Below are 20,713 nucleotides of genomic sequence, written 5' to 3'. Positions count from 1 at the left end.
GCAGCTTGCATTCCCATCAAGGAAAGACCGGCGACATTGATTCCGGAATCAATTTTAATCGTCCAACGATGATCCACGAGAGAATAGACGGCTATTGGCACTTGTGATGGTACAGACGAAAATATTATCATCAACTCTAAAAGCGACTACTTTGTAATTGCAGTTGCAACCAACTCCTAAAGCATAAAATACTTGTTCGAGTTTGGTACCAAACATAAGAGGGCAACATTCCCAAAAGAGGGGTTCCATAGTCGCAAGTTTCTTGAAAGATACTGTTCGATGCCCGGAACCTCACCCCACCGCTCGTGCATAATTCTGTTAACTTGGATAAAACGATCATCCTCCTCTTCGTGTTCCACCAATGTCAACCCATTACAGCAACCATGATAATAGAGTGGCGCCGCCCGACTTTTATACTTCCTCCGTTTTTTTTTATTGCATCATAGGGTTTTGGAGGCAAAATTTGGTAGTGGAAAAAAGTAAGAGAGAGAAACGTAAAAATACAAAATTGTCCATGTAATGTAAGATAAAATAAAAAGTAAGTGTGAAAAAGTAAGGGTATGTTGGGTATTTGCAATGTAAACATAGATATTTTTTATCCTAAAAAGTAAATGATGCAATAATAAGTAAACTTCCTAAAATATTAAGTGATGCGATAAAAAAAGAGCGGAGGAAGTATACTTCTTCACGCCTTTCCCATAATAAGCTTCTCTTATCACTAATACTATTACTAATACTATATTTTGTAAATATGCTAGCTACATCTGTTGCGTTAATAATGTGTTCCATCATTAATACACAACTGCTTCTATTACTATTACTATTATTTTTTTTTTATTATAAACTTTAAGATGCCTATCTATAAAATATTCAGAATCGATCATACTTCTCCAACTTTTACAAACGCACTTCATTCTAATAACACTTTTTACCGGCAACTTCACCAATATCTCCTCTCAATATGTCCCATGGCAATATCTCCATATTTCTCTATCTGTAACCCTACCAATCTCCAATATCTCCGCTTTTTCTTTTTTTATTTTTGTACATTTTGTATTGATATTCTTGGTCAATATTTATAGCCTACAAAAAAATTACCTAAATTATATGGAGTATAAAACTTTCCATATGTCTAACTTTTCTAATTCAATTTACAATAATATCATGTTACCATAAATAATCTTATGCCAACTATCAAATCTAATGAGCTCTAATGGACGGTCGAGATTAAAACATAATGGAATGAATTTGTATGATAATCATATAATTGATTATTGTTACTGAAATTAAAGCATAGTTACTCCAATTACAATATTGCTACAAAATTAACACGGTTATAAGGAAATACGGAGTAAAAACAAAAAGATTCCTACTGCAATTCCTCACGGTTATTAACAAAAAAGATTCTTGCAATTCCTCAAAACTAATTACTCCTACTAAATCACAATATAATTCGCGAAATTCAAATTTATCACCGTGAGAGATGAAATATGTTACTCACGGGGCAAAAGCGGGGGCAAAAGCGTCTTTTTACTTGTTTAATTGGACATGTCATGTGTATGACTCATTTGGTTGACTGACGGTGCAAACCGTCTCCCAATCGGCCAATCTGCCTCAACGAAACCCTTGGAGTGAGAAAATCTCAAACATTGAGGGAGTCCTTTTGAAATCGCGAAGTTGTTCGAAGATTGGAGCTCCCTAGCTGGTAAGTATACTATAGAGCCTTAATTTTTTGTCACCTGGTTGAATTTCAATATGTTAGTGATGTTTGATTTTCAATTCGAACTTGTTTGATTTTCAATTCGAACTTGTTTGATTTTCAATTCGAATTTGTTAGAATTATTCCAATTTTCGTAGTTGAACTTGAATTTCAGGTCACGTTTGATGCGTACTTTAATTTCTTAGCTTAGCATTGTTTGAGTTGAGTTCCTGAAATGAGCTTAGCATTGCATTAAAATGTATTTATTGCATTTAATCGCCTTTGTGTCTATTTTGGAAATTGAAATTTTATATTTTTGTGCTAATTAGGTTTGTTTGTTATGTGCAATTGAATTCCTACCTGAGAAACTAGTGCTGCATCAAATGGACCATATTTGTATATGCAGTGTAGATTGTAGGAAATTAGTAATTTGTTTGAATATTGTCAATATGCAGATTGTAGGCCTTGTAGCAATTAATTAGGATAATTTCTTCGGTGGTTGGAGGCTGACTATTGGAAAGGATGGTAAGTGTCATTGTTATCTAACGCTCTAGTTGAACCTTACATTGATAACTTGAAATGTGTGAGTTTGTGTAGTTGTGATATGGGGATTTTGTTTATTTTGAACAGGGCGATATCAACGTATTAAATCATACTAAGAGGAAAGTCTTAAGCAAGGAAGTCTTTATGGTATGTTAAGCTGGTAAGTTTGTCTGAAATGTAATATTCAGTCAAATGTAATAATCCATTGCTTGGTGGTCTGTAGGATGATACTTTAAGCATTGGTGGTATAGTGAAAGCAAAGGGTGAAGTTATAAAGCAACAATGTAATATTTTCCGTCGGGTATGTGATTAACTCGGTTGTATTAATAACGAATAAGAGAACCACATTTGTTAATGTCCTAAAAGTAACTAGTGTTCTGTAATGTGATTGCAGCCACCAAACATGAATTGTCGAGTTGAGACTTTTTCTAGGATATGCAATACATTTGATGAGAGGAGGACACGATGGGTAAATGAAATAGGCTTAGGTGGGCTGTTGAAAGTCCCAACTGACATTCATTTTCCCCGACAAATGGGTTATTGGCTAATGAGTCGTATTGATCCGTTGAATAAGTTGCTAGTTGCTCCGGGTGGAAAGCAATTTAGGTTATCGGCTAATCAGGTACACTGGGTTCTAGGTATCCCAAATGGTGGGTTAACTGTTCCCACTGGGAAATCCATGTTAGGTGATCTGCAAAAGAAGGTGAATGAAATCTAGCAAAAATATGGCCAATCTTCAAAGACCAGATCGCGCAAGGATGGAGGGCGTGTTTATACTTCTGTTGGAATACTTGTGAATTCCAGGTTGATGGAAAGGTTGGAGGGTGAATGGGATGTTGATGAGGAAGAGGAGTTTAAGACTATTTTCCTGTTATTATCATTGGATATGGTTTTATGTCCTACGCAGTCTCCTAGGCTGGCTTGTGATTTATTTCCCGCCCTTACGTGTGCTATGAATGCTGCCTCGTACAATTGGTGTGAGCTTGTTCTGAATAAGTTGATGGAAAACGTTGCTAGTTTTGCGCGTCGTTTTTATTCTACGGGAGTAGCTGGAGGATGTGGTGGATGTACCATTTTTGCTATGGTAGGTTTGTGTGCATCTCTATATTACTATATGCCTTTACATTGTACCGCCTTATGCCCTTATTACAAAGTTCTTGCATTTGTTGCTTGTAGGTATTCTATTTGGATAAGCTGGATAGGTTTCCCGTTCAGTGGGGTGAATTCCCTAGGATTAAGGTTTGGAACATAAATCAGATTAGCTTAGCCACTAAAGAAGATCGTATTGCTTGCGGTGGTGATTATGGTGTGATGGGGGTTAGTAATACTATCAATTTTGTTGCATTGTCTGTTGCCAATCATATGAATGAGTGTTTATCGGTGGATTAACCCCGTGTTGCTTCTTTGTTTTACATTTTATAGATGATGGATGTATCTTATGGTGAGAGCCACCCAAAGGAAGCATGAGACACAGATAGACCTTGCAGGTTAAATGAATATTTTCATACTCCTCAACATGGCTGTAAAGCGAAGAAGAGGAGGGGTGCACCACCAAACTCCTTTCCACATCAAAGTGAAAGCTCGAACCCTTTGTATCATGGAAGCACGCTATTTATTTCTGATCAATTGGTTTCTATACCCCCTGCCGCTACAAGTCAAGAGTTGTATGAATTTCTCCCAATGGTGGCAACATTAAGATGATGGTTGTGTTGTTGATCAGCCCAAATAACTTGTATTCTATGCATTGTTTTTACTTTTATTTTAGCTTGTAAATCCTGATTGTTTAATTATCTATTAGAACTAACTATTAATAGGGAATAACTAATAATCATATTGAGTATTTGGATGCATAAACCTGAACATCAGTAATTGGGCTGATTGATGTGACTGATTGGGCTGGACTGCGTAATAGAATAGGTGTATGCTTTATAATACATTTGTCCCACGATAGTCTTATTAGCGATTGGCCCAGCATGTACATAAGCATTATTAGTTCTAACTGGTTTACATACTCACACTCAAACCATACTAACATCTTAATTAGCATGATTAAACTAATTGCTTTAAAAAGATAATCTAGTTACAAATGGTCAAGATACGATTTAATTGTTCATAAAATCAACATATATGACCCCATATCAGTAGAGTTGTTCATAGACGGGTCAGCCCGCTGAACCCGTCCAATCTGGCCCCTTTATATCAAAGAGTAATAGGTTAATGATTTTTAAGTTAGTTGAATATGTAGTATATTTTATAAAATAAATACAAAGAGACTATATTGGACTCTAACCTATTATTAGCTACAACTGCGTTTTTCAATTTCATATACTTGTATGAAATAAGTTCACTCTTTCCTTTTTTTTTTCACAAACATATGTCACAAGTTAAATATGTTTTTGTCTAATGTCATTAGTGTTCAAGAAATTTTTAAATAACTAAATCGAAATAATATTAACATATGTAAATGATATAAAAAATAATAATAATTAGGGTTAGATATATGAGAAACAAAGATTGTAGGCCCGTGAGCCTGTGGGCTAGCCCGGCCCGTGAATAGAGGGGGCTTGGACATTTTATGAAGTCCGCATAATAGGGCTCGGGTTAGTTACAATTAGATCTACATAACAGATAAGCTAATTACATGTCCAAAACACGATTACATTGATCTCAAAATTACCAAAATACCAAACTGCATCATCTAACTAAAGTTCCATTGTTAGTTAATAAACTAAACATGTCCAAAATATGATATAATTGATCTACATTATCAAATATGATCCCCTAACAACTAATCTAATTACATGTCCCAAATACCATTAAATTGATCTCAAAATGACCAGAATACCAAACTGCATCAATATACGGAAGTACGTAAACATGTCCAACATGCGATTTCAATGTAAAATACATAAGCAAATATATTCCCATAACACATTGAGTATTTCACGATAAAAGTACGGCTTAATTGATCAGATAAGTACCAAAATACCGAAATGCATCAAATTAAACATGTCCAAACCACGATTTAATTGTTCATTACATCAGAAAAACCCAAGAAAAATCCAAGCAAAAACATACTGTTAAAAATCAACAAAGATGAAAATGTACTATCAAACCAAACAAAAATTTAAATGTAAGCCAACTAAATCATGATATATCAAATCCTTAATCAAATGTAATTGGCTTCGCTTACTTAACCTCTTTCTGTCAAACTTTTCAATGGTGGAAGCCGAGTGACCGTAGTCGCTTTTTCCTGGTCAGAAACCTCCGGGGACCACTGGTCACGGTGATGCGACATCCTTGGGGCTGTCCGAACTCCGCTGCCTCACCTGCCACTGCCTTGGCCTTAGCCTCACTGGTGCCGCCACTGGTGCTGCCACCTCTGGTGTTGCCACGGCTGGTGATGCCACGACTTCCTTACCTTCCCCCTTTGCTCTGGCTGCAGATTTGTCTCCTTTCCCATCACCAACTGGTGCTTGCGCTGCTGCACCACCCCGACCAGTTGCCCTCTTCATTGCCGTTGTCTTCGCTGCCTTGGTGGGTCTTGTTGTAGGCCCCAACCTTAGCGGAGTATCCACCGCCTTCTTGCTCTGTCGCTTTTGCTTCGATGCCTGAATGGACTGTGCCCGTGGACGGCGAATGTTAGAAATGGCTGAAGTAACTCGATTCAATTGGGTCTGCAGGCTTTGACAAATGAACTGATGGTCGTTCAATTGCTCACTCAACATTTTCTCCTTCATCTCAAGGAATTGAAGTTCTGTGTATTTTGGCGCATCTGAGGGCTCCATTGGCTGTTTTCCTTTGTTCTGCTTCACCATTTTTGCAGGTTTGGAAACTTTGTAAATTTTGGAAAAGACAGTTGCAAAATACAGGGAGGGGAAGTTTGGAATAAGCAAAATGAAGTTTGGAGAGAAATACAGAGTGTGGAAGTTGATATAAAGATAGTGGGAGAAGAAGTTATGTGATCAAGGGGTGATTTCATACGTAACTCCTCAACTCCCTAAATTCTTCGCGCCAAACTATGTGTAGGAATTAGAAATGGAAGTTAATAATGCCACGTGGACCTTGTCAATTCATTCTTTTTTTTTTGACACAATTCAAATTTTGGTACATTATGATTATTTATGTGACACAATTAGCAAGTTTAATTTCTCCATACTTTTGAAATTCCTATGGAATTGTCTGAGTTACTGCGACCAAAATTCACGAGTAAAATATTAACTAGATTCAATCTGGTCTGTGTTTCCGCAAAGAACAAGCAAGATAAGTATCAATGTGCGGTCAGAATGCTGGATGACACCCACCATATACGTCCTCCGTTTCTATTCAGTTGACGCATGTTTGATTTAGGCGTATATATTAAGGAGATGGGATAGAGTGAGAGAGAAAGAAAATTCAAGTAGCTTGTAAATGGAAGGTAAAATTAAAAAAAAACTTTCCTAAAATGAAATGCGTGTCAACTAAAAAGAAACGGAGGTAATACGCCTTACCCTTTTAATAATATAACGTAAGAGATACGAAAAATTCGTGTGCGTGAATCTATCAAATTCAATTCTATAGTTTTTTCTAATGGCATTTTTTTTTTAATTTGATTTTGTTTTTTTAATTTTAGAGGTTAGTTACTTTTTAGATGGTAGTTTTTTTAAAGGATGGTATTATTTTCTTAAAAAAAAAGGAAAGACAAAAATAAGAGGGGTATTTTGGGAAAGTAAAATTTATCACCCAAAACCCCCTCTCACCTTATACATAGGATTTGGTATTTTTTTTTTATTTTGTGTGGTAGACTATCCTTTACATGTGAATATTAGGGGTCCTTACGCTGCGAGTCTAGATCGGGAATGGGGTACTGCTACTAGCCTCGCTATCATATTAGATCGTGCTTTATATAGTCGAGTTATGACCGATCGTTGACGAGTCTAGTTTGTTCGAATCCAGTCGATTTCGACTACTTTTCAACTTGTATCATCTTTGGTAAAACTCCCTATTCACTAGAACTTTTCTTCATTCTCGGAAAATTTTGTTAATTGACAACATTATATGTGATGCTCCGAGTACATACGTAATGTTTATTTATTTCTTAATGATCTTAAATAGAACGAAGTAACTTATAACTAACGAAATGTGAAGAATCTTGTAAGTAAATTTGAACGAAATGTATATCAATGTTTTAAAATTTTACATGATTTATGTAATGTATCCTTAATATTAAAAGTGTGATCTCACATTTCGTTTAATTTGGTCGAACAAGATCAATCCGTTTTGATCCGATATAATTTTCCATAAAAAATACAATTCGTTTCCCATATGCTTTAATGTTTGGATCCGATCCAAATTAATAATTCAGCTCAAAGAATAATGCCCACCCCTAGAATCGACTACAAATGAAACGGATAAAACTATCCTTCTACTCCGGGATTGTTCTTATTTGAGTACGAAGTCCATAAATACTACGAGTACGGAGTACGACATGAAATCATCATACATTAACCAAAAGTTCAAAACACAACTCTTTATTGGGAAATGTTTTGTCTAATTTTTTTTTTCTATTTTTTACGTATACAAACATGCAAATAATTACAACATTGTTCTGATTGGTCAATTTTTGGGGCTACTTCAGTTTTTTTTCCCCTTAATTTACTCTGTGGGTCCTGCTCATTACTTCTATTCTCTGTCTTCTTCAATCGTATTTCCTCTATCCTGCAATTAATTCTCTGTAACTCTCCTTTCTCACACTCCAAAAAATGGAAACTGGAAGCCAAAGCACTGCAACACCAACACCTTTCAACCTACAGTTTTGGAAGCCCGATCCAAGCAAAAATTCAGCTGAAAACCTAGCTAGCTTTGACGCTTACTTCATTTTCCTGATGGCTGATATCACCTCCTACCGTGATTACCTTGAAGCAAAGGAGAAGACGAATGGATTCATCTCTGATAGCGAAGAAGAAGTCGAACGGTTGGCTGCTGGAGAAAAAAAGGAAAAAGATGAAGGCGATGATGAAACTGAGACAGACACCGGTGATGAGGAAAACCAAGAGGGTGGGGAACAGGACAATCAGGAGGTTGACAGGGAAAATAAGGGAGGGCGGGCAAAAGATACCAAGGCTAGTGGGCAAGACTGGAACTACGACGGTGACATCTGGTATGATTCTGACTCTGAGGTGGACTTCGGCGCCAACGACTCTGACAGTGTCAACAACACTAGCAGCCAGTATTGGGGCGGCCGTTACATCTAGTCTCCAGATCACTCACAAGGTTAGGGTTTGATGTTCTTGATAATTGCCTAACTGTATTATACACTATGTTCTTGATATTTGTGTAGTTGTCTCAATGCATTTACCAGTATTTTACATGAGGGCTTGTAGTTGATTGGTTAATCTTGGGTGTGTGAAAAATTTGTGTAGATTGTCTTGTTCTGTAAGAATGTCCTGCTCCTGCTCATTTTCGGAAGAAAATTAATGCGGTTTGTTTCTTTAATTGAATTCAACTACTTTAACTAGTGTCATCTAGAATGTAAGATCCTTTGTAATTCTTTACATCTTTTGGATTTTGATATTAATTCATACAAGAGTATGCTATTGTTAGTGTTTGTAGGCTTCAATTTAGGTATGATAGGGACAGTGGAATGTGTAATTGCGGCTCATTTATGTCTCATTGTTTGTCATTGAATCAATAAATAGAGTATTGTATGGTGGTTGTCTGATTTGTGTATTGCCATTTCTAGTATAACTGGTATACCATATGTGTGTTTGATAAGATTGTGTGTTTGATAAGTCTGTGTGTTGTGTGGTCAGATCTGGGTATGAAGTGAAGTGTACTAGCATTGGTTGATAGACCCGCTTAATCATAAATTATGTAATAACCCTTGATTCTACTATCACAATCACACCTAACTGGATTCTAAGTTCGTCTAAATTGAAATCTATTAACCCCTATCTAGATTACATTACATGAAATATATTTTGGCCTGTAGAATAATCAAATGCATAGGGGCTAATTGGTCATATTATTATACTCACACATGTCTATAGAATGGAATGAATATGATCACACATGTGAAATTGTATCTGTGAGATCGTATAACGGTTATATTTTTTATTTTGAACTGCCATTTATAGTTTCTGACTTCTTAGGGCTAAGGATGAACACATAATTTGAGTTAAGTAATAGAATTGAAGCCTTTTCTATTCGAACTGCTTGATATTTTAGTTAGTTGTATATTAGCATGAGTACGTGTTAAGTTCACCTCTATTCGATTACTTCTTCCCACTATTCTTTGGCTTGTTTTCCAGCTATGGTTTCGCCTCTTTGGGCTTAGTCAACTAGACAACTACATATCTAAGTATCATTAGTTCGTGAAATGCTAGAATATGTAATTCGTATATATTGTTTGTATATTCCCTTAGAAGAGCTCCTAGTATCTCTCACACTCTCCCATAATCTTCTGAATATCCTGCTGAATATCTTCTGATTATGGAATCTCCTATGAGATCATGAGTGGTCTTCAAAACCATGTGAACAAAGTGGAATTGTGAGATGTTGGTAATGGTTTCTCAATTAAGTAGTTATCCTATATTACATGGTGAGAATGAGATACAATACATATGAATGCCAAAATTCGGACCCTTTATTCCATGAATTGATATCTTAACCTTTAAAAGACACATTTTTATATGCCAATTCCCTTAGGGGCTAATGTGATTTTCAGTGTTTGGGTGCCTAGTTGTGTTGATCAAGAGCTATGGAAGTAAAATTTTGTATTGCAATAATGTTTCCTTCACAACACCCTTTCACTTGATCAATATATATATAGTAGATCAATATTTGTCTAACACCTAAAAACATCGACACAACATTCTACCCTGATTAAGGATTCAATGCCACACTCGTGATGCTCATTCAATTCCTAACTACACACTCAATGCAGGCCTCTATGCAGTTGATATCGAGGATGTAGGTTATGTGGATAGCGAAGCCAAATCGACCCTTTACCCCCTTTTGAAGGTCCTCTTGGAAGCTTATGCATCATCTCTCTAGTCTGTATGCTGTACTGATGTAATTAGGATTAAACACTTAAGACTTTTGTACTAGATTGATTTATTTGTGAATAACTGTATATTGCTCTATGGGGACTTAACTTTGGCAGGTCTGTAATTATTCAACCTATCTTTTGATGCCTTTTATGGCTTAATCTAATATTGTCATGCCTTTTAGAGCTACATATAATTGTCTGATCCCTTTTAGGGCTTAATCAATTCATATTAAACAAAATCAATAAAAATTACTACTAAAACCACAATAGGCAGTCAAAACAGGTAGATAAACATGCAAATCCACACATAAGTAGCACATGTAGGAATACATCCCACATATTAGTACATAGTTTCCCAAGTCAGCACTTGAGCTTAGTTAATACATACCATAGAGTTTAATAGGTCCACATCAAAACATAGTCATAACATAAATTAAACAACAGTATCAGCTTAACAGCATAACAAAATTAAACATAGTCATCATAGAAAATCCAGACACATAGAGATAGCTGAGTGCCACACCATCCAACCTCCATCTCCAGCCTAGGCCACTCCATCTGACTGCTCTCCATCTCCTGTCACTCCCCCGGAAGGTCCTTCACCACCAGATGGCTTATCAGCTTCCTGTGCAGGGGTTTCCTCAGCAGCCTGTCAAATTATGCCAATACATGTGGTAAATAAAGTGAACCTAATATATGGACACACAAGGATTAACATTGTATGTGAATTTACCTTAAGGGTTCCTAGCATCCTAAGAGGGGTCTCAGCATCAGCACACACAAGGATCTCATCAGATTTAACCCTGCTCTGGTCCCAAATTATAGCAAATCCACCACTCAGCCCTACACTCTCATCAAATGTCCAATTCATATCACCCTCAATTGCCTCCACAACCTGCTCAAAGGACTTCTTACCAACCCTAGTCTCAGAAATGATGAAAATCATTGGCTTGTGGACTTCCTGAATTCTAAGGCCATTTTTCTTAAAGGATGGCCTAGTAATGCCATGAGCATTCCACAGCACAATAGATGAACCTAACTCAAAAGGCTTTTCACTATCAACATAGCTTGTTTCAATGCTAACATCCATGAACCTAATGAAGGGGTCGACCTTGTACTTTCCCAAACAAGCTACCACATCGACAGTACTAATCTTAGCATGGAGGTACAAGATTTGCAGACCATCAGAGTAACAAGCAAGTTCAGTTCTTGTTTTCTGAATATTAAGTGGGTAAACAGGGCCCTCAATCTCTAACACAGGGATTGAGTCAATTATTTTAGCCAGAAAATAGGGCACAATCTCACTAATCTTAGATTTGTCATAAATTACATCAGGATTATCACCATATAGTTCCTTAAACACATCAACTAAGTTAATCATACCAACAATATCAATCAAATTAGGGAGATGGGCTAGAACAAATTCACCTGAGGGGCCAACCATGACCATTCCATCCAGTTCCTCGCTCAAGGGACTATCTGGACTGCGAATGATCTCCCTGATAGTCCTGTCACTGACAATATCCCTCGTTCCATTTGCCTTTTTCCCAGTATAGTACATGAATCTGTTGAAATCTAGTTCTGGAGTTCCAGCCTTCCTACTTTGGCGGAAAACTGTTTTGGCTTTGGTTGCAACAGGATAACAACCATCTGGGTAAGTTGGGTTTTCAGGATCAAAGTTTGGGTTCGCCATGCTAAGAAAGTTTTGAATTTGCTTTGGTTGGGTACTTTAGGTTATCACCTGTGTGCAAAATATCTGTTCAAAATCTTATATAGAGATGTCCATTTAATTAACAGGTGTCCATCATCTATCCTTCGAAACTTAAATGTGGCGGTCATCAAACTTGAATGGATAAAAACTTCACGTCCATTGCATTAGTACATTGAGAAAAAAAATTAAAAAAATTTCCCCAAAAAATAAATCGAAGTAAGATTTTAAAAATTGATATTTTAGCAGAGCAATTACTACTTTAAGTCCTACTGACTTTGCAAAACAACCTATTGTCAAGAATTGCAGCAAAATTTTTGATTTAATTTTTTGAAAAAACTATTTTTCTATGAGTTGTCTTGTCATAGCTTTTGTAAATTGAAGAAAAGCATTAGCTGACTGTATGCATGTACTCTGTGGCTGAAAATCTGAAGAAAAATGTACTGACATCTTAAAGCCCAAGTATATCTTTTGAAGATTTTGTATGATATTTACAGCAACTTCCCTTACTAAATATTTATTATTGGACAATGTACAGTAACTGAATTTCTATGGGTCTTCGTAATTATGCTTCCCTTTACGTTTTTTAAATTTTTATTTATAGTCCTTATACACAAATCAACGGTGATATATGGCTACATGTGTTCAATCCGTGTAAATGAAGTAACTAAAGTTGTTAAAATATGATATGCAGATAAAGATTTTATAAATTAAGAAAAATTTGTGCTCATTAAATAAATATGATTTATAAACAATTTTATTTTTTCCCTTTTTTTTAACAAAATAAAAATTATGCGACTTCAAAATGACCACGTTAAATTAAAATGAACGGTAAACATTGACACGGTCATCCTTACATTCAATTATAACTAAGGGTTCGGTTACATTTAATGAAATGAGCTTCACTGAATTAAGTTAGCTGAACTGAACTATAGTTAGTTGATTTGTCTAGAAATGAACTGAACCGAGCTGAATGTGAGGGAGTTGAATTGAGCTAAACAATGAATTAATTGTGAAGCGGTCGTAAGAATATATACTAGTTACACACATGATCAGTTTTGTAATTTGAAAAACATATTAGGATGATGGCGAGGAAATATATTATGTGAGGAAACATTGTTTATGATTCACAATACACGGCGAATTGGACGGGTGTGTATATACTGGATAAGTGCGAGTGTCGGCTTTATACACCAGCATACAGTGCGTGGTCATCTTTGGGGTGGTGTGCATATAATATACGATGCAAATAAATCAAGATGTGAAATAAACCGACGTTAGGAATTAATAACATCGTTTTTTATTATTGATCACACGGATTATGGTAGTGAGGGGTACCATTATTTCCGATTCGATCAATCCACACAAATCAATTGACGGTTATGGTAAGTATATTATCAACAAAATGCATGTATTATATTAGCTAAATCGACCGACCCGACAATGAGAATTACATAATGTTAGAACACCTTGAAATCAATTTCAAAGTTGTTACTTCGTAATATTTTGATGAACCGGCGAGCATGATGTTAACTTTGTATGTATTCATGATATTGTTAACGCGTTGAGGGTTTTGAGTTTAGGCTTCTGGATTTATATTCGAGCTCGTAGCGTCGAGGGTTTAGTGATTAGGGCTTAGGGTTTTAGGGTTTAGGGTTTAGGGTTTAGGGTTTAGGGTTAAGGGTTTAGGGTTAAGGGTTTAGGGTTTAGGGTTTACGGTTTAGGGCTTAGGGTTTAGGGTTTAGGGCTTAGGGTTTAGGGTCTTGGGTCTAGGGTTTAGGGTCTTGGGTTTAGGGTCTAGGGTCTAGGGTCTAGGGTTTAGGGTCTAGGGTCTAGGGTTTAGGGTAAATGGGTAAAATGGTAAATATATCGACTAATAGTTGTTTATTTTCCACGATTTTTGAGAATAACTATTTCTTTAGGGGACCAGATTGAAAGGGAGAAGTTTCTAGTCATGTCTTTGTCCTATATGGGCTATATCCTTTGTTTTTTTTGGCCATAAACTCCTCCGAAATATCCAATCAAGAAAAAATATAAAAATTTAAAAAACACTTATTACTGGCATAATGCAAAAGAATCCAAAATCAATTATCTCCCAATTGCACAACCTTGAGCTTGGTAGATCAAGGCGCAAAATCAATTTCCACCCTCGAAATAAAACAATGTATCTCAAACCTGTGTGTGCATCTACTGAGTCGGAATTGAAGTTCAACAAAACAAAATACTATCACGTTGATAGTGATTTTACACCTGATAATGAGCTTTCTTTATATGCTTTATTTTCTGAGCTTAATACGTATCCAGAGAATGGATCCCAGTTTATGTCTCAGTTTTGGACGATGATAGAACACGATCAACAGGATCAGTTCCTACCGGCATATATCCCTCTTCTAGATGATATGGATGCTTATTTACACAAGGGTGTGTCAGTGTTCATGAAATGGTTTTGCTACAATGTTGAAGACATGGATCCTCCGTTCATTCCAGATGATTTAGTACCCATTTTTGATATGAAGATCATTATGTCCCCGGATGAGATTCCAATATTCTCGGTCCCTTCGGATCCAAGAGAAGTTGTGTTTGGAAGTAATATGTTTGGTGTTCACGTGTTGGAGGTCGATAATATGATAACACATGTTCACTTAAATGTCCTCTCTTTTGTTGCTTCATTGAGTCAAACTAGGTTCTACAGCGTATGTATTAGTTCTCAAAGAATTACGGGCTCATTAAAAATTAGATGTTTCATGAAGGGCTCTAAGTTAGTGATATGGAATGCTAAGAGTATCCATCGACCTTCGTTTGATGAAAATTTTGCCATCCTATTTGAAGCTTATTCGCCTATGGTCGTTGTCTTGACTGAAGCTAGAGTAAACAAGCCATTTGTGTACTTAATTCGCAAGGTCTTGGGTGAAGATTACTTCATCGAGGTTATTGGTCCTGACAATGGATTAGGGGGTCTTTTAGTTATTTGGGATAGACGTGCGATACCATATATTCATATGAAGCAACAGACTTTATCGGGTCATGTATTGTCCACAACTATAAGTGTAAGTCAAGATTTAGGTTATAATTAGTCTATTTGTTGTATTAACTTTGGGTAATTAACAATATGAAGCCTTTGTTTTGATTTTGTACAGCCTGGTTGGCAGCCTAGAGTGATTTTGATGAATGAGGATGATTTAACTACTCATGCAGAAGAAGATGAGGGCAGCGATTGGGATTGATGTTGGTGTAGAGTTAAAGCGTACGAGTATATGTTATGTATTTGTCGCCTTGACGAGCCAAGCTAGAATGAATTGCTTTGTTAGTGACTAGTAGTTGTAGTGTTACTTTGTATTTGTTTTGAACTTAAAGAGCCTGATGTGGTTTAATGTGGTAATTGGTGATTATTGCCCTTATTTAACTAAGATCAATCAAAAGCATTCCACTTGTGTGCGTTTTTGAACTTCATATGTAATTAAAGGGAACTTTTGCCTGATCAACCCTCAATAACCTAGGGTCTATATTATTATAAGTTGAATAGTTGAAGCATCATAAGGTTTTGCAAATAGTATGGTGTCATAATCTACGGAGTATAAAGCTGAATATATACACCTATTAATAAGAACAAAATTTTACTTAAACAAGTATGGAGAAAAAGCCAGTAAAAGATCAGGATCAGCTGCCTGGGAGAGAAAAGGAGCAATCAAGAAAACTGCAATGCAAATTAGAGCAGTCATGATTATGTATAATTATCCGAAGGGAGAGTTTGTTTTGTACTATATTTGATATCCGAAGACTGTATTTAAATAGCTCAATAAAACGTGAATTTGTCAAAGGAAGGTAAAATATATAATTATGCAGTTAGATAGCTGAGAATGATGTTTATACATAGAAAATATAACATTGCTGAGAGGAGAAAAACAAAAAAAAGTAAATTTATAGCAGTAGCTGTTGTAGACTTGGTCATTAATTAGCTAGACTAATTCACTTGCTGAACATGGAATAAGGTCATATCTTGCTTATAATTTAATATGGCAATCGCGCATCAACCTAGAGCAGGTTCTGGGAATGATGTTGATTGAGTTAGTAAATAAATCTTCGATGTCAGAGATGTTAAGCAACTGTGTACAAATGACTGTTATTATTACGGAGTAGTTTGTTCTTATATTGAGCAACAACATTTATCCTAGTGATAGGACAGATTTAGATTGATGTTAAAACTTCAGTGAATTTCAGCTTGAAGTTCACTAAAAGGAGAAAATTCACTTTTACTCAAAAAAAAAAAAATAAAGAAAAAAAAAAACTCACTTTTATTTATTTATTTTTTTGACGTCTTGTAGTGCCCCATGATAATTTAATTTACTCCGCACTAATATACTACTTCCATTTAAACATCTAATCGATGCAAATATTTTAAAGGAAAATTTGTCAAAAAAAACCTTATAAAAGCTCGGTTTTGTCAAAAAAAAAAAAAAAAACCTTATAAAACAATTTTTGCAAAAAAAAAAAAAAAAAAAAACCATTTTGTGCTAATTTTTGTAAAAAGAAACCAGAATTTCTTAATTATTACAAATATATCCAATTAGTCTTTAATCCTCCTAAATTATCCTCTAAACTAAACACTTAGCCATTTAATAATGAAATTAATTTTAAAAAAAGAAAAACAAAAACAAAAACCCCACCCCCACCACCGGCCCAACTACCCCTCCCCAACCGCCACCCCTTCCGGCCTCCCCCCTCCCCCTCGCCAGCGGCGGCCGGCAACCCCACCCCCCTCCATTTCCCCCTCTCACGCATCCCCACCCCCACCCATTTTCCCTTTTTCATTTTTCCCCAACCACCACCCTTAAATTGAAACCACCCCTTCCACCCTATTCCCACGGCCGGAAAACGGCCGCCCTACCCATCCCCCACCTTCAATTGAGTCCCTACCCCGAAACCGACACCTCTTAACCCAAAACCACCACCCTAAATTTACAAGATGAAAACTTTGCCAGATTATACACTCCTAAACCTAAATTTACAAACTACAATCCATGTCAAAAAAGGTTTTGCTACCAAAAATGAGTCACAAATCAATAACAAGAATAGCAGTCAAATCTTACAAAAATATCAGAAGCAACAAATAGAGCAAGAATATCAAGAATCAAACCAAGAATCAACACAGTGAGCAACCCAGAATCAACACAGCGAGCAGCCCCAACAAAAGACAAATAGACCACACAACAGCCGGAACAAGGATGAAAAGCCATAAACCAACCTTGGGTAAAAAAAAAAAACAACCATGAGACAGGTGCCAAGGTTTCTTAGTGAATGACTTAAAAAATACAAATACACAGTGTAAGAATAAATACCTACCAAGCTACTCATATATGAACCTTATTGGTTTTAAGATCCTTCCACTTAATTCATTGTGCAAAATCAAGGTTTCTTTGTATTTTTCTGCATATTTGATCTTACAGTAAGCAGCTTCCCTGACCCAATCCATTCGTTGACTAACAAAATCGTAACAGACCATCCTCTTAACACGATCTCGCATACTAAACTCCGCCCAAGTCAGTATATAGAGTTTCTCATTGTATGCTTCATCAAAAATGACTTTCACACGTGCTGGGTTCATGACATAATCGTGTAACTCTGTAGTTGTTAGAAAACTGCTAAAAACTTCCCAATAGTAGCCTCTCACTTTAGATTTCCTAACCCACATGACCGTCCTCAATGTGGAAAACCCAACAAACCTAATTTCCCCCAAAAGTGAACAAGTGAGGCTGCATTTCATGCTCCGGAAGCTCCATTTTATGAAACATTTCATTTACATATTGAAAACATACCACAAACTTCATCCCATTCATCTCCATCAACCAATTCGAGGTTGATTCCTTTTCACAATAAAGTGGAAAATCTGATTTTAAATTGTCTATAATCTCATTCATCTCCAACAAGTGAGGCTTTGGTATAAGGTTCCACACTCTTTTTTTATTTGAAAAAATTTCAGCTTTATAATCTGTCCTGTTAGAATTGGTAAGTACTGCCACGACTTTGCATTCATTTGTGGAAGGAACGAATCCAATCGCGAACCTAGATCTTAAGTGCACTAAAGGGCGGACATTATAATCAGAAATTGATGGCAACCTAAGACATATGTTTGTTACCAAGTTGCATATGTGCAGCTGACCTCAACCCAGACCCACACCTCACAACCCAGACCCACACCTCACAACCCAGAACAACAGCCCGTTTGCCCCACAACCTACTACCCAAACTCACAACCCAAACCCAAATACACACTCACAACCCAAACCCAAAACCCACAAACACACAAACCACATTCACAACCCACAAACCCACACCCACTAACCACAAATTCAATTCAATTCGCATAATTCAATCAAATTTGCATAAAAACAGAGCATGTAGAAATCAACAAGTTAGAATCCACAAACCCATAAATTCAAACTGTTAAAATATGATTGAATAAAAAAAAAAGAATTTGAAAAAATTGAGCATACTGAGTGGTTGGTGCTGATGTCGGAAATGGTGGTGGAAGCCATGAATGTCCACGTATGAATGGAGAGAACCACAAAAAGATAGAGGAGAGAAAGAGAGGAAAAATGGTGGTGATCAGAGAAGGGAGAAAAGAGAGAAAATAACGCCGGAAAATTAAGGTCGGTGTTTGAGTTGAGTTGTGGAGGGAGGAGAAAATACAAGTTTTTGAAGCTGAGATACTTGCATTCCATCTCATGGGGGTACGCTCATCATTTTGCAACTAATAGTATGGGTAAATAATAAGACATTTTACTCGTTTAGGTTTTACGCCAAATCAAATATCAGCGTTAACAAGACCGTTAGTTGTTGTTAACTGGAGGAATTTGGCGTTAGTTTGCAAACGGACCCCCGTTTCATCCTTTTTTTTTTTCGACGGACCCCCGTTTTATCCTTTCCTTTCAGAAGAAAAATTCATAAGGGACGAGTCAATTGAGGGAAATTGAACCCTAATTCATAAGGGACGACTGAATTGGGAGAAATTGAACCCTAACTTTCGGCTGGGACGACTGAATTTGGGGAAATTGTAAAGCGAAGACTGAATTGGGGAGAACGGTCTGCTGGGGCCGCTACGAAAGGGAGAAAGCTATGGTTGTTTGCGACTACGAAAGGAAGGTCTGGTCTGGTCTGGTCTGGTCTGGTCATTGCTACTGTCTGTTGCTTGTTGTTGTACTCGCCACAGTACTACTCGTCGACCTTCTGTGTATAAGGTAATTACTATGCTGTTATGCTGGAGTTTTAATTCTAGAATTTGTATTTCAATTCACGAATGTTTCTCTTTGCTTGGGGGATATGAATTAATTAATGGAATTACTTAGTGGAATTGTAACAAATTGCTAGGTAGGGTTTTAGTTGCGTACTCTGTAATTCTGGATTTGTGGAATGTTTATTTCAATTTCATGAATGTTTGTCTTTGTTGGGAGAAGGGGAAGGGGAAGGTCAATTAATGGATTTACTTACTGGAAATGTAATAACATTTTTTACAATAATTGTTTTGGAATTGCAACCTAGGGTTCTTTAGCGTATTCTTTAATTATGGAATATGAATACCTGGATTTTGATTTTTTGTAACAGTAATTAATGACTTAGTACTGGAGTTTGATTTATAGTGAAAAGTAACTGATGCATACTGTCTGGTGATAGCCTTGATATATCCTAGTGTAGATAAACCCCATTGGTCCATTTCACTTAGATTGTAGGCAGCACTTCCTTTATCCCTGTTGGACTCACCTTTCTCTTGGTCTACATCCATTCCTGCTGGCTCATCGGAATCTAGAGTCAACATGTCAGTCTGACTAGAGAGCAGGCGAGATGTTCCGATTGGAGAGTCCTCAGGGAGACGATCAAGCAGGACAACAGAGAAGTTCTTATACAAGGAGAGGAACAAGGCCTCATTTTCACTGAGGGCACGAAAGAGAAGTGCTTCTTTTGCTTCCAAGGAGTCACGTAAAGACACCTCTTCCTCTTCTGCCTTCTCAGAAGAAGAAATTAAATATTGTATATTGCCATTGAGCATGATTAAACCTATCAAATGACCAAACTTAACGTTTGTTTAACGTCATGATTATTGTAGCAATTAAGGTAAAATTATAGGGGTACCGCTAATAATGAAAGTTTAATGAAGGATATCATTGATAAAAGTCAAAACGACGAGGGTATCATTGATAATATCCCATAATTTTATTGTACATCGAACATTTTTGCGAAAATTGACCATTTTTCTTTACAAAAGTTACCTTTTCTATTACAAAAGTGACCCATACTTTCACAAAAGTGGCCCTTTTTTCATATAAGTGACCCTTTCTTTTCACAAAAGTGACTTTTTTTTTTTTTTTTTTTTTTTTTTTTTTTTTTTTTTTTTACCAAACAAAACAGAGAAGTAACATAGGAATTTTCATCAATAACCACTATCATTCGCTTTAAATTCGAGAAGCAAAAAATCCCAAATTCACCGGAACAATCAGCATAAATGTTTGTGGGAAACACCATAATGAAGACTAACACCGTAGCGAAAAGAAACGAAGATTAATTTGCCATACCAAATAGCCATTTTTGTGCCACTTCGATAATGATTTGAGATGAAGCTAATCATCTATTTTTGTGTCTGAAGGTTCATAAATGTTGATAGAAACAATTGATTGAATTTCAATTATATAAATCAAAAACTCAATTTAAACAAAATATTGAGAAAAAATCGTCATTTGAGAAA

The 20,713-nt window shown here is 36.3% G+C and overlaps 1 long non-coding RNA gene across 1 annotated transcript; it reads left to right on the top strand.

Annotated features, from left to right (window-relative positions):
- Window positions 1-18,344: 18,344 nt before the first annotated feature.
- On the top strand, window positions 18,345-20,151 carry LOC110723178. Its single transcript, XR_002511677.1, has 2 exons — window positions 18,345-19,214; window positions 19,781-20,151. It is a non-coding gene; the product is annotated as an uncharacterized LOC110723178 (long non-coding RNA).
- Window positions 20,152-20,713: the final 562 nt, after the last annotated feature.

The sequence above is a fragment of the Chenopodium quinoa genome, unplaced genomic scaffold, assembly GCF_001683475.1.
Source record: "Chenopodium quinoa cultivar QQ74 unplaced genomic scaffold, ASM168347v1, whole genome shotgun sequence".
Classification (NCBI taxonomy): domain Eukaryota; kingdom Viridiplantae; phylum Streptophyta; class Magnoliopsida; order Caryophyllales; family Amaranthaceae; genus Chenopodium; species Chenopodium quinoa.
The sequence above is the reverse complement of the archived record's forward strand: the minus strand, read 5'-3'. Positions and strand labels throughout refer to the sequence as shown.